Raw genomic sequence first — 12,439 nt, 5'->3', positions numbered from 1 at the left:
AAATCGTCCAACCCATGCTAGCATGGAAAGCGGACGTTAAACGATGATGATGATGTTATTTAGCTCCAGTTGAGCAGAGCTATGATCAAAGTCATCCCACCCGTGACCATCCTTTTTCCTTTTTTGTTTTGTTTGAAAGTGTAGTGTAATTCGTTAAGATGGTAGGGTGTGTTTTGAGGGAGATTTTGTTGCTATTTCTAGGAAGGCGAGCAAGCACCTTGTGGTGGCCACAACTGTTAACCAGTACAAAGCAGTCATGTTATATTTGATGTCACTCTACACACTTAATACTTTACTCAGCGGTTATACACGATGCTTTTTATCCTTAACTGCCCCAACGTCCACCCCAAAACAAACTGTAAAGTATAGTTTTGAAATTTAATTTATAAAAGTATAAAAAATAATTTCTGCATCATCAAATAAGTTTAAATGTGTTTTTAATTGTTATTGTACACCAACCCTAAACCTGGAAGTGTTTTTGTTTATTGCCAGATGAAATGTGTGTGAAGCAGAGCGCAGAAAGAAAGTTTGGAACCATCCACCCAACAGTTACCTTCAGCATCATCATCAATATCACCATCACCATCATCAACACCACCACTATCTTATAGTAACTAAAGACTTTGAATGGGTGAAGTGGACAGTGATGACGACGATTGCAACAACTCGACTGGAGACAATTATTATGACGATGATTATTAGTAATTGGAAACTGGACAGAGTAATAATTCATTAAAAGTATGAATGGAGAGATACGTCTGCAACTGATGCCGTACCGAAGCTCAGCATCACGAGCGCATGCGCCGTAAAACCATTCAACTTCCGGCAAATGCTTCAATAACAAGTTCATAAAAAATATATACATACACGTAATGTAAATATAAATAAATAAATATATATATACACATACATACACAGATATATATATATATATATACATACATATATATATACATATATATCTAATATATATATATATATATATATATATATATATATATATATATATATATATATATATATATATATATATAAAACCCACGCGCGCACGCACACACACACACATCTGAATATGTGTGTGTATGTGCCAGTGTGTGAGTGTATACGTCAATACTTTACTATAAATACATAAATAAAGCTAACCGAACGTGTCAGAACCTTTGGTTGCGTAAATGTTAGCGGTACGTGTTTTTGGATTTGGTCATACATCTGGATGGAATCTCATGTTACCGGTTAGTGTCTTTACGAATGTTCATTTTTTCTTCTAGTTCCATTCATTCTTCAGCCATAGAGATGAAGACACCGATATATTAATAAGATATTGATTTGGAGTCGTCGTTAGCGAAAACATTTCACTTCTCATTCATTCACTGTTGTAAATATGTCAATCTTTTTTTTTCTTTCGGTTTCTTTCTTGCGACAAAATTCAAATTATAAATATATTGTTTTAGTTCATCTTTCATCATATGTGCAATTCTAAGCAATATCAATTTACGTACATCATCGTTATTTTGTATTACGGGTAAAATATTCTGAATTTTACCTTGTTTTTGTATTTTCTTTAATTAAACGTTGCCTGTTTCTTTATTTAATGATTATTTCATTTGTAATTCATTTCGAAACGCTGTTTTATTCACATATACATACATATATACACTTAGGCGCAAGGTTGTATTAAACACTTGTTCTGTACCACACAATAAACAACATAATTTTCCCGTGGCATAAAGCGACTTTTCTAATTGTGTGGAAGATATAGTCAAGTGATTGTGCTGTGATATACCACAGTATTACAGACTACGACTGAATAGAAAGTAAAGTGAACCTGAAGAGTAATTTACTGTTGGAACCGTGACGTACTAAAGACTGGGTTCTATTTAGTTCTAGAGTTTGCGTCACAACCATCGCCTTTGTATGATAATGTTGACGTACTTGAGAGAAAGAGAGAAAGCGGGAATGTATAGACGGAAGGTGTGAGAGAAAGAAAGTCAGATAAAAAAGGGAATATATCGTCGAGAGAGTATTGAGAGAGAAAGGAAGTCAATATGTGGACGAAGATTGGCAGACAGAAAGAAAGAAATATTGGGAGTATACAGACGGTGCGTGGGAGACAGGGAAAGCGGGAGTATACAGACGAATGGTGACAAAGTGACTTGGAACATTTCTTTGCTTTGTTTTTCGAATTTAGTTTTAGTAGAGAGTAATAAATATAATTTTGTTAAATGTTTCACCTGTTCTGTTTTAGTTACCGAAAGAGATTCAGCCTCTTGTCAACTTTGATTGAGCAGACCTGTGATGAGAGGCATTCCATCTGTGAATATTCTGTCCCCTTAATGAGGACATCATCAAATAAGTCTTTCCCATTTTTAAGACGATACAGTATGATTGGAACTAAATTTGGATGTTAGCTCTAACAAGCCTATATACTTCGTTGTTACGTTTAGCCCTGACTGTGCAATCCTATGACCAAACGCGTTCCAGTTGTAATCATTTCATCTTTTTTATTTTTTTACATAGACATAATGTACCCGGGGTTACATTATCCAATGTACCCTTTCCGTTTTTAAGAGAGAAACATCATTGCTATTTATAGCAGACTATATTACCGTATAGAAGTTCCATCCCAAATCGCTAAACGTCTAATCAACACGTGGAACACATTCTGGTCTGTTATTGTTGTCGCTCTGGTAATTCTGTATGCTTCCCTAATTAGTCTACAACAATCTGTTAATCTCTATAACGCACTGGTTTCAGCACTACATAATTTAGTATAAGTGCGGTTAATAGATACTAAGAGGGTATTAATTTTTACTTTCGTTCATCGGGTGGCGTGAAGAGTTGTAAACCATGCCAACGCTTCTCTCCATTTAAGTTTCCTGGAATGAACGTATAAACTCCATAACATGTATGCATGTAGCATACGTGCAAACACATGTAAAGTAATTTCACCCTTGTGTACTGAAGTGACATGTACACCTATAGAAAAATGAGTGCATGTACATTTGTATACACACGCACTAATTCGCACTCACACATCTACAGTTTACTGAGATTTAAAATTTTCGTTTCGGTTGGTTGGTTTAGTGGATGGGGCAGTGCTCATCACCTACTTAGGCCCTCCGAGGTAGGTGAAATCGATGCTATTAATGCTTCTCTTGAACCATTGCAAATCAATATCTGCGGAAGAGAAATGAGCTGAGAGGGAAGTTCCAGTAGACCAATGTTTTAGGAAGCAAGACTGAGAAAAGTAATTGACGCAGGGTCTTGGTGTGGTTGACGAGAGGATGTTGGAATCACCCGAATTGAGTTGGCGTGAGCCCAGCAAACTCACTGGAGTTAAAACCATTATAGCAACACTAGAAAACAACACATAGAAGAGTAGTTGAAGCGTGTCTGTGGGTGACATTATACCAGACAGCCGGGTAGCACCTGTCTGGGTGCGTTTTATGTCTGGCCTGCTTGAACGCTGCAAAATACCTTTCATAAATCTTAACCATACATACACACGCACATACATTTGCGCACCTGCATATGATAGAGGTGCACACTTTTGCATATTTACACATGCGCAGGGACTTTCAAAGCAGTGATCAGATATGGCCGTGTGGTTAAGTTTTCTTTGCACTTTCCTTTTTTTAATGTTTATTTAATATCAAACTATGAAGCCCAGAAAGGATTCTTTATAGATTTAACGAACTTCCGTACAAGTTTCTGTCTACAAAATCCCACCCATATGGTATTGGTAGTAAATTTGAAAACCGTGATTAAAAAAAACACTTGCCCAAGTTGTACAGTAGAATGGATCCCAGAATTACAGAGTTGCAAAATACACTTCTTTACCTATACAACTCTGTCTGACCGCTGTTGGAAAGCTTTTAATCATAGGTCTGCTCAATCAGGGCAGATCTGGGTCTAAACTGTGTGCGTCTTAATATTTGTCGCTCACCTCTTGGTTTGTTTGTGTCCCTAAGTTAGCGGTTCAGCAATAAGAATCCGATAGAATAAGTGTTAGACTTTAAGCAACTCCTTAGGTCGATTTTATCGACTAAGCTCAAGGCAGAGCCCCAATATAGTGGCCGTAACCCTAACCACTAACCCTAAAACCCTAACCCTGACACCCTAGTGAAGATCATGCGGGTGTTAATCTGAAAAATTACCGCCCCAATATAGTGGCAGTTCAATGACTGGGACAAATACAATAATAAAAGACGACACCCATAAAAAGCTTAAAAGAAGACGGATGACAAATATCAACAATTCATATTGTGTCAGACGTGATTAAGTACCTTCCAGCTGTACCCATACTCTCTTTTTATGGGAATCTGGGACTGCATGATCTAGTCTTTTATTTCTTTATTGAAGACGACCGGGCAGTACCTTCCAAACATTTATGGGTTTGTTTTAATAAAAGAAATATGACAAAATAAAATAGATAAAACACTAAATATGTTTCAAATATATTGAATATTGTAAAGTTGCAAAAAAAAAAACAACAACACATTCCAGCTTACATGTGTTAATTAAACATACACGATCAGATTAGGTAATTATTATCGTTTTATTTTTCATTTTAAATCTGTAAATATGAAAGTCACAGGAATAAATATTTTCATCTCATAAAGGATTTGTTGGAGATGTGGCTGCTGTTTCTAGCAAGCCAGACCATTACGTATGCTGTATTTGAGCTGTGTGTGTGTGTATTCTGTTGATATGCAATATTGTATATTTAACAGCTGTTGATCTGAAGAAGCCACCTGGTTTTTATTACGCAGTGCATGTAACGACTGGTTTGCAGTAGCTCATTCCTTCACATTAACTCACTAAGCACCGACATTCACTACCAGTGTGTGTGAACTCATTTCCCCATTTTTTTGTGTTATTTTTTCATGTTCTCTTCGGTTGAACGGTTCGTCTTGGTCTGCATCACTTTCTACGCACTATCACAGAGAAAGTACAACTTAAGGTGTTTTGAGTTCTCCTCAATAGAAGGGTTATTGTTTCCTGCATCTTTTTCGTAGTTAAGGCCCTACAGCTTGCGGGCTGGGGTCCATGTATGACTGATATACTTTGTGTGTGTGTGTGTGTCAGTAGCATACCGGAAGAAGTGCTTAGCAACATTTCTTCCTTTTTTTTTTTTTTTTTTTTTGTTTTTACGTTTTGAGTTCAAATGCCGCCGAAGTCGCGTTTTGTCTTTCATCCTTTCGCGGTCAATGAAATAAGCACCAGCTGAGCATTGAGATCGATATAATCGACTTGTACCCCGCCCCCACATGTCAGGCCTTGTGCCTTTAGTAGAAAGGATCATTATTATTATTTGTCTTTCATATTTTCGGGGGTCGATAAAATAAGTACCAGTTGAACACTGAGGTAATCGACTCATTCCCTCCCCGCAAATCTCTGCCCTTATGACAAAATTTGAAACTATTAACTATTATTATGCAAGAGTGGTGACTGTGACATCGAAGTTTCGGATTGTACATTCCGATGAAGGCTAACAGGCTGAAACTTCCAAGTCACTGTCACCACTCTTGTAAAAGTATAATAAATATGTACTCTGTATTAGGTACATATTTGATGAAAAATTGTTTTTAATATTCAACATAAAATGCATCGTGTGTGTGTGTGTGTGTGTGTGTGTGTACACTCACACATGTTTATCTCCGAGTCAGTGCTGCTCGAGCAGACTTCTTATTCAGAGGTGTTCCATTTGTGACCGTCTCATCTTTTTGGTGTATTCAAGGTTACATCATCAGATGTATCCCTTCTTATTTCCGACGGTAGAATGTGAGGGAGAGAGATTTAGCTGCTCTATCTCCTAAACTTGGTCTGTGCGTGTGTACGTATGGTCGCTATGGTAAACAAATGAAAAAGCTGGTGTGCGCTTAGTGTTGAAGTGACGCCTAAATAATTTTTGTTTAGCTTTCTCTCGCTTCTTTAAACCTGCAAGTTTTATCAGATTTGTATTATCCGTGGCCAGTAATACAGTCACAATTTTGGTTAGGGAAAAAAGTCACAGGAAAAAAATAGTCACAATTAATTTATGGTGGCCGGTAATAAAGTCACAAGAAAAAGTCACAATTTTGTCTAGGAAATCAATCAAAAATATTCAAGTCAGTCACAATTTATTAAAGTACCATAAACAATTAAAGTAATAAAACAAGATATTTTAAATCAGTTATTAACTGGCAGTACATAACTTGTACATATTCTTTTCTACTCAAGACACAAAGCTCAAATTTTTAAGTACCAGTCGACTGGTACTTAATTTATCGACCCTGAAAGGATGAAAGGCAAAGTCGACCTCGGCAGAATTTGAACTCAGAACGTAAAGACAGAAGAAATAATGACTTGTACATATTGACAACACTATATATGATGGCATTACATGTGACTTCTTTCCCTGTGACTTTTTTTCACCTGGTATCTCCCCCATCCATTATTGACAGCCATATATAATATCCACTACCACAGGAAATCTGTTTAATATCCCATATGAGAATGTATATTTTAGTATCCTTATGAAATATGTAATCCCATATGAGCAGGCCTATCACCAAACTTTGGTGCCTAGGAGCGCTTCAGAATGTTCTGGGTGGGCAATAATCTATATATATAAAATTCTTTGTCTGTCTGTTCCCTATGCATTCTCAAATGGCTCAACCAAATCCAATCAAATTTTACAAGGTAATAGTAGTGTCAACATGTAATTTTTTTCATTTGGATTAAAACAATATATCATTGGCACTGGTTCAGTATTATGTGTCAAAAGTAAAAGAACAAGATCTATATTGTAATGTGATATAGTATTATTTCACTTTTAATTCTAATGTGATAAGACTATAATATTGTTTTACTTTTGTTCTTTGACTTTTAATTCTAATGTGATAACACTAACGTCATCTTATTTCTATTATATTTATGAGACTTTCCCAAGATCAGCAAAAGCATGCTGCAGCATGTCAGATGGAGTCCCAAGAGGGAAGGGAGATGAGATTTACCAAAGACCAGGAAAGGCATGCTGCAGCACTTAATGCTGACTCATTAAAACAATATTTTAATGATTAGACAGTGGTCCAATAGAACAGCTCTCAGAGGTGTCAAAACTTCAGACGATGGGTTGTGTTAGACACAGCACCAACTGCCATAAAGGAGAGTATGTCCACTGACAGCTTTTAGGTGTGTTCAAAAATCATAGGCCCCACCCCCAATTCTCCATGACAGGTTACAACCTGGAATACTCCCATCATTTACTCCAAAAATGTTCTGCCGTCCATGCTGCATTTTCCCATATCACTTGTTTCAACATAACTGTAATATATATATATATATATATATATATATATACAGACAATACTATTCTAATCCTGAGCAGCAATGTCGTGTATCTCTGCTAGTTTGTAATAATGCTAAAGTGGAGATTTGTAATAAGTGTATCACTGTAAATCTGAGGGTGCATCATAGAATAATAATGTGGGCAGTACTGCCCAATGCACCCCCACTTTAGTGGCGGGCATGCATATGAGATACATGTAAGATTTGTGTAATATAGCAATGACTGGAATTCAGTTACAATTACTTTGATAGTTATTCACATAGAAAGCTAAAAATGTATCCAGTATATTTGAGATGTCCATAGTTTATTTTGTACTTGTAGAATCAGATCAATTGTCTCTTATGCATCTATATGCATATGTTTACGTATGCCAGGCATTAGCAATCTTGTTTCAAGAATTGGGCTGCCTGAGACATGGTTTATTATTAGGTGAGCTGCACACCTAAAAAAAAAAAAAATAAAATAAAAAAAATCAAGGTAATTTTTTGTTAAGCTGCCAGTCAGAAAGTCCCATGGACTGCAGGTTGTCCATGACTGTGCATACATATATATATATATATATATATTATTGGCATAACTAACCTTTATTATTATTATTAAGGTGGCTATTCTCAATTTACAGCTGCAAGGCAACGAGTTTAGGATTTACTAAATTGACTGAAGGTGCTATTCAGCACTAGCATTGCTAGAAATAAGAGTCAAAACAACTCTTAGCCACGCGAGTGCATACATACATACATACATACATACATACATACATACATACATACATACATACATACATACATACATACATATGTGTATATATATATATATATATACACAGATACATAGTCTGTTAAAGTCTGTTATACCGGCCATGATGAAATACTACAAGGTATAGAAAATACGTATTCGCCTTTATATATTTAATCCTTTATATTGAACACTCAATATTTCATCTATTCAATAAAACATTCAATACTTTATTTCATTGTACCATCCATTTTTATTTTATATTATATATTGTATATTACATTATATATTGTATATTCCATATTCTATATCCCACATTGGTTTTGCAGGAATATAAATAAAACATAAAAAACAGACAGTGTTGGAACTCTTTTAAACAAAATATTATATTCCTCTATACACAATCATACAAAACCCCTTTTTTTGTATTTATTTTTACTCGCATGCATATATATATATATATATATGTATGTATGTATGTATGTATGTATGTATATATTTATATTATCTGAAAATATATTGTATTATATATCCATCATCACGGCTGATCTTACCAATGGAAGGGAATATGACGACTGCTATCGCCATATACCATTCCATATCGGCTGTCTCTGATGACCATAAGGTTATATAATCGGATTGTTGCCTAACACTCCATTGTATTCCTTGTGCAAAATGAATTGGTAAGATCAGCTATGATGGATATATGATACTATATATTTTTGGATAATATACCCATTCTATTGACAGATATACAAGTACATCTTTTCCCTGACTTATGGTCTCTTAGACGACTTGTGCATGTATGTATCTGTGTGTGTGTGTATGGGTACAGGGATTACATACATAAATCTTACATGTTGAACTTCACGACTGTTTCACATAGCTTGACTATACCTTTGACAGCTTGTAGCTGTAATCTTATGATTAGTGCATGTGCATTTATGTGTAGATGTATGGATGGATGGATGTACGAGATACACGCACATATAATGTGTATGTACATATGCATACATCCACATCATTAGCCATCACGCAAATCTAACGCCCTTTTGTATATGTATTTTTCTCAGGTGAGACTATTTCTCTACTTCTCATCTTTTGTTGACATTTTGTTGGTAATGTTTTTATCAATTCTCTGTGTTGGAAGTTGAGAATACTGTCTATATCAATGATATTTCTGACAGAAAGTGCCTCAAGTATCATTACAGTCAAATCATATCCTTGAGGTAGATAAATACCTCGTTGACATTTTAAGACAAAGCTGTTTATGTGATATATTCCTCTCTTCCTTCAATTCACTCTACAAAGCTGATATTTTCTGCTACTTCTTGTCTGTTGTTTACACAATTTGACGTCTTTTGTTTAAAATATATATATACTTTGCTTCTTTTTTTTTTTTTTAAATGTTTTTGAACATTGGATCTCCAAGCCTACATAAAGCTATAAATAGTAACATGTACCTGTACATTAGTACAAATTATTTGAGTTGATACTGTACTGTGCAAGGTATTGTGAAAGAGGATCTCCCAGTAAACTCGTGGGGCGGCCACTGGCATTTGATATTCCTACTCATAAACCTAGTATTCACATGTTATCATTTATAACTTTGTCTGATTCATGATCCAATGTTGAAAAAAAAAAAGAGAATAAAATCACGTTCTCTCGAAAGTTTTATAAATTCTAATGGCGTCAACAAGATGCATTTTTAACTCTGATGTTAAATGTTGTAGGTTGCCATTCCTTGTCAATTCCGATATTCTTTTCCAGTTGACATGAATGCAATACATTCCTGTATGACGTTTTGTTAAATACCAGTATAATGTAGACTTTCTGGAGATTGGTGGTCCAGAACATCTTATAATCCGCATTCAACAAGTAGGGACTTCAAATTCCCGCTGTCACCAGACTAATTTACTGGGTAGTCTTGTTTGATAGTAAAATGCACTGTACCGTATTAATAAACTTGTCTCATATATACTCATGTGCCGGTACATGATTTTCATTTAATAATATATATAAATGTAATAATTGTTTAATTTAAAGGTGATGACCCCTGGCTCGGAAAACCCAATAACCTGCAAAGGCTCTAGCACTCAGGAAAATCGATGTTGTACATATATTTCCCACTAGCTTGAAAGCCACCCTATTGGATGACTTTTAAGCTAGCTCCTGTGGAAGGCTCTTCATTGGGCCTTGAGCCCAATAATGACACTTCATGCATTGAGTACATATTAAATTTTATTAAACTTGACCAATAATTTTTCAAGCAATGAACAAATTGATATAGAATGTCGACTTGGAACTTATTGCAAAGCTTCATGATAAACCACGTTTTCCCATTCAGGGGTCAGTACAATTTTTTATTTCTGCCGAACCTCTTTCACTCTCTCTCTCTCTTTCTGTTGATTGTTTTCAATCATCACCAGCACAACCACCATCGCCACCACAACTGCCACACATATACCAGTCAGACTTTTGACGTCACCAATAAACACCTTTAACTTCGCCGCTTTCCCCTCCACTACCGTCATCTCTGTCTTTTACGTCCCTTACTATCATCGTCATGCTTGACTGCCTCAGCTACCACCATCATCACCGTGGATCTATTCCATTTCATGTGCAGATTAAAAAAATTTTTTAACTAAACACTTTGAAACTTCGGATACTGGTAAAAGGTGTCACATAGAACAGGGTTTACTCTTTATGTTTTTGACAAACTTTTGTATCTTAGAAGTTAATTCATGTTAAAGTTGTTGTATTTGGGTAATTTTAACCAATCAATGACGTGTATTCTGCTCTAGAAAATTACTGCTGCTGTTTGCGAACAACTTCCGGGTCCATTGACAAAATGATGAGTCTTCGTCAACAGAAAAATTTAGACTGAAAATCTCCCCTAACAAAACCCTTCTTTAATAACCTGAGATGTTTTTATAGCAACATATATGAGAATGTGTATATCTATCTATCTATCTATCTATCTATCTATCTATCTATCTATCTATCTATCTATCTATCTATCTATCTATCTATATAGAGAGATACAAATAGAAAGATACAAATAGAAAGATATATAGATAGATAGATAGATAGATACAGTTAGAGAGATATAGATAGAGAGATATAGACAGAGACAGACAGACATAAAGAGTAAACCCCGTTCTACGTGTCACATTCTACCAGTATCGGAAGTTTCAAAGTGTTTAGTTAAAAAAAATTAATTTAAAGATCTGTATGTGAAATGGAATAGATTCATCACCGTCGCCTCCGTCTTTATCACAACTACAGCTCATACTATTATTATCACCCCATTACTATCACAACCATCAATCTACTACCACCCTCACCGTCTCTATGCCTACTATTACTCTCATCCCAGTAAGAGGAGTAGAAGAAATGTCATTGAATAGTGAGAGGAGTCAAAGTGTGACAACTGACACACACAAATTTGTTTTGGCATTTATTATTATAGATTATTGAGATAAAGTTTAGCAGAAAAGTTAGAGCATGTCAGGCAAAATACTTTGCAGTGGTATTTCTTCTGTTTTTTTTTTTTAATTCTGAGTTCCAAATCTTGCCAAGGTTAATTAATCCTTTCATTTTTCAGACCCCCTAAAATAAAGTACTAGTTAAGTACTGGGATCTATGCTGCCGACTAACCACTACCACTCAAAACTGCTGGCCTCGTGCCTGAATTCTGAAACATTTAAAAGTGTATTTGTCAGTTCTAAGATGTCATTGAATGTCATTCGGTAGAGGGGCTAGGGAGGATTTCCTGAAGATCTTCCTTGTAACTTGATCTTCATACACCTTCTTTCAATTGACTAGATAAGTTTGATACCTAAATAAAGCGGATATCCTCTTGCCATGCAGTCAAATGTTGTTAAAAGAAGTACTTTAACCCGAACACTTGCTTTTTTTTTGCTTTTTTTCCATTTGCTATAATTAGCTTAAGTCCATTGAAAGTATTTATCCACTTTGTTTGTAGTACTCTCTACTATTTATTTGTTAGGAATACAAGTTACCACAATCCAGTGGTTGTTAAACAGTGTACTACAAACAGTATCTAGGTGCAAATATTTTATAATTTAAGGCACGCAAAATCTGTATTTGAGAATCTTCGAAACATGTTATGTATAATTTTGTTCAACATGTCTATGAATAATTAATTAAACAAGGTAAGCTATAATCTTACATATCATTATTTCTATGGTATTACTATCTCATAACAGTCGATAAATGTTTTTACTGAAAGGTTTCATGCCCTAAATGAAGAGGTGAATCCAGTGATCGTCAGACATAGCTGTTTCCCTCTGCTGCTTGACAACCAATGTTGGTTTATTTACATCCCTGTGAGTGAGCAATTTGGCG

The 12,439-nt window shown here is 35.3% G+C and overlaps 1 protein-coding gene across 8 annotated transcripts in view; it reads left to right on the top strand.

The window, feature by feature from the left end:
- The first annotated feature begins 818 nt into the window (after nt 1-818).
- Nucleotides 819-12,439, top strand: part of LOC106875251 (protein-tyrosine sulfotransferase 1) — a 476,119-nt gene continuing 464,498 nt past the window's right edge. For 2 of the 8 annotated variants that reach the window (XM_089354478.1, XM_089354476.1), the window contains exon 1: nt 1,052-1,232. The gene's annotated coding sequence lies outside the window, so the exon portion shown is untranslated. Of the gene's footprint in view, nt 1,233-12,057; nt 12,247-12,439 lie in introns of those variants that run through there. The other 6 variants (XM_089354479.1, XM_052968566.2, XM_089354475.1 and 3 more) reach the window with 6 other exon arrangements.

The sequence above is a fragment of the Octopus bimaculoides genome, chromosome 6 (assembly GCF_046866305.1).
Source record: "Octopus bimaculoides isolate indiv1 chromosome 6, ASM4686630v1, whole genome shotgun sequence".
Lineage (NCBI taxonomy): Eukaryota > Metazoa > Mollusca > Cephalopoda > Octopoda > Octopodidae > Octopus > Octopus bimaculoides.
The sequence above is the reverse complement of the archived record's forward strand: the minus strand, read 5'-3'. Positions and strand labels throughout refer to the sequence as shown.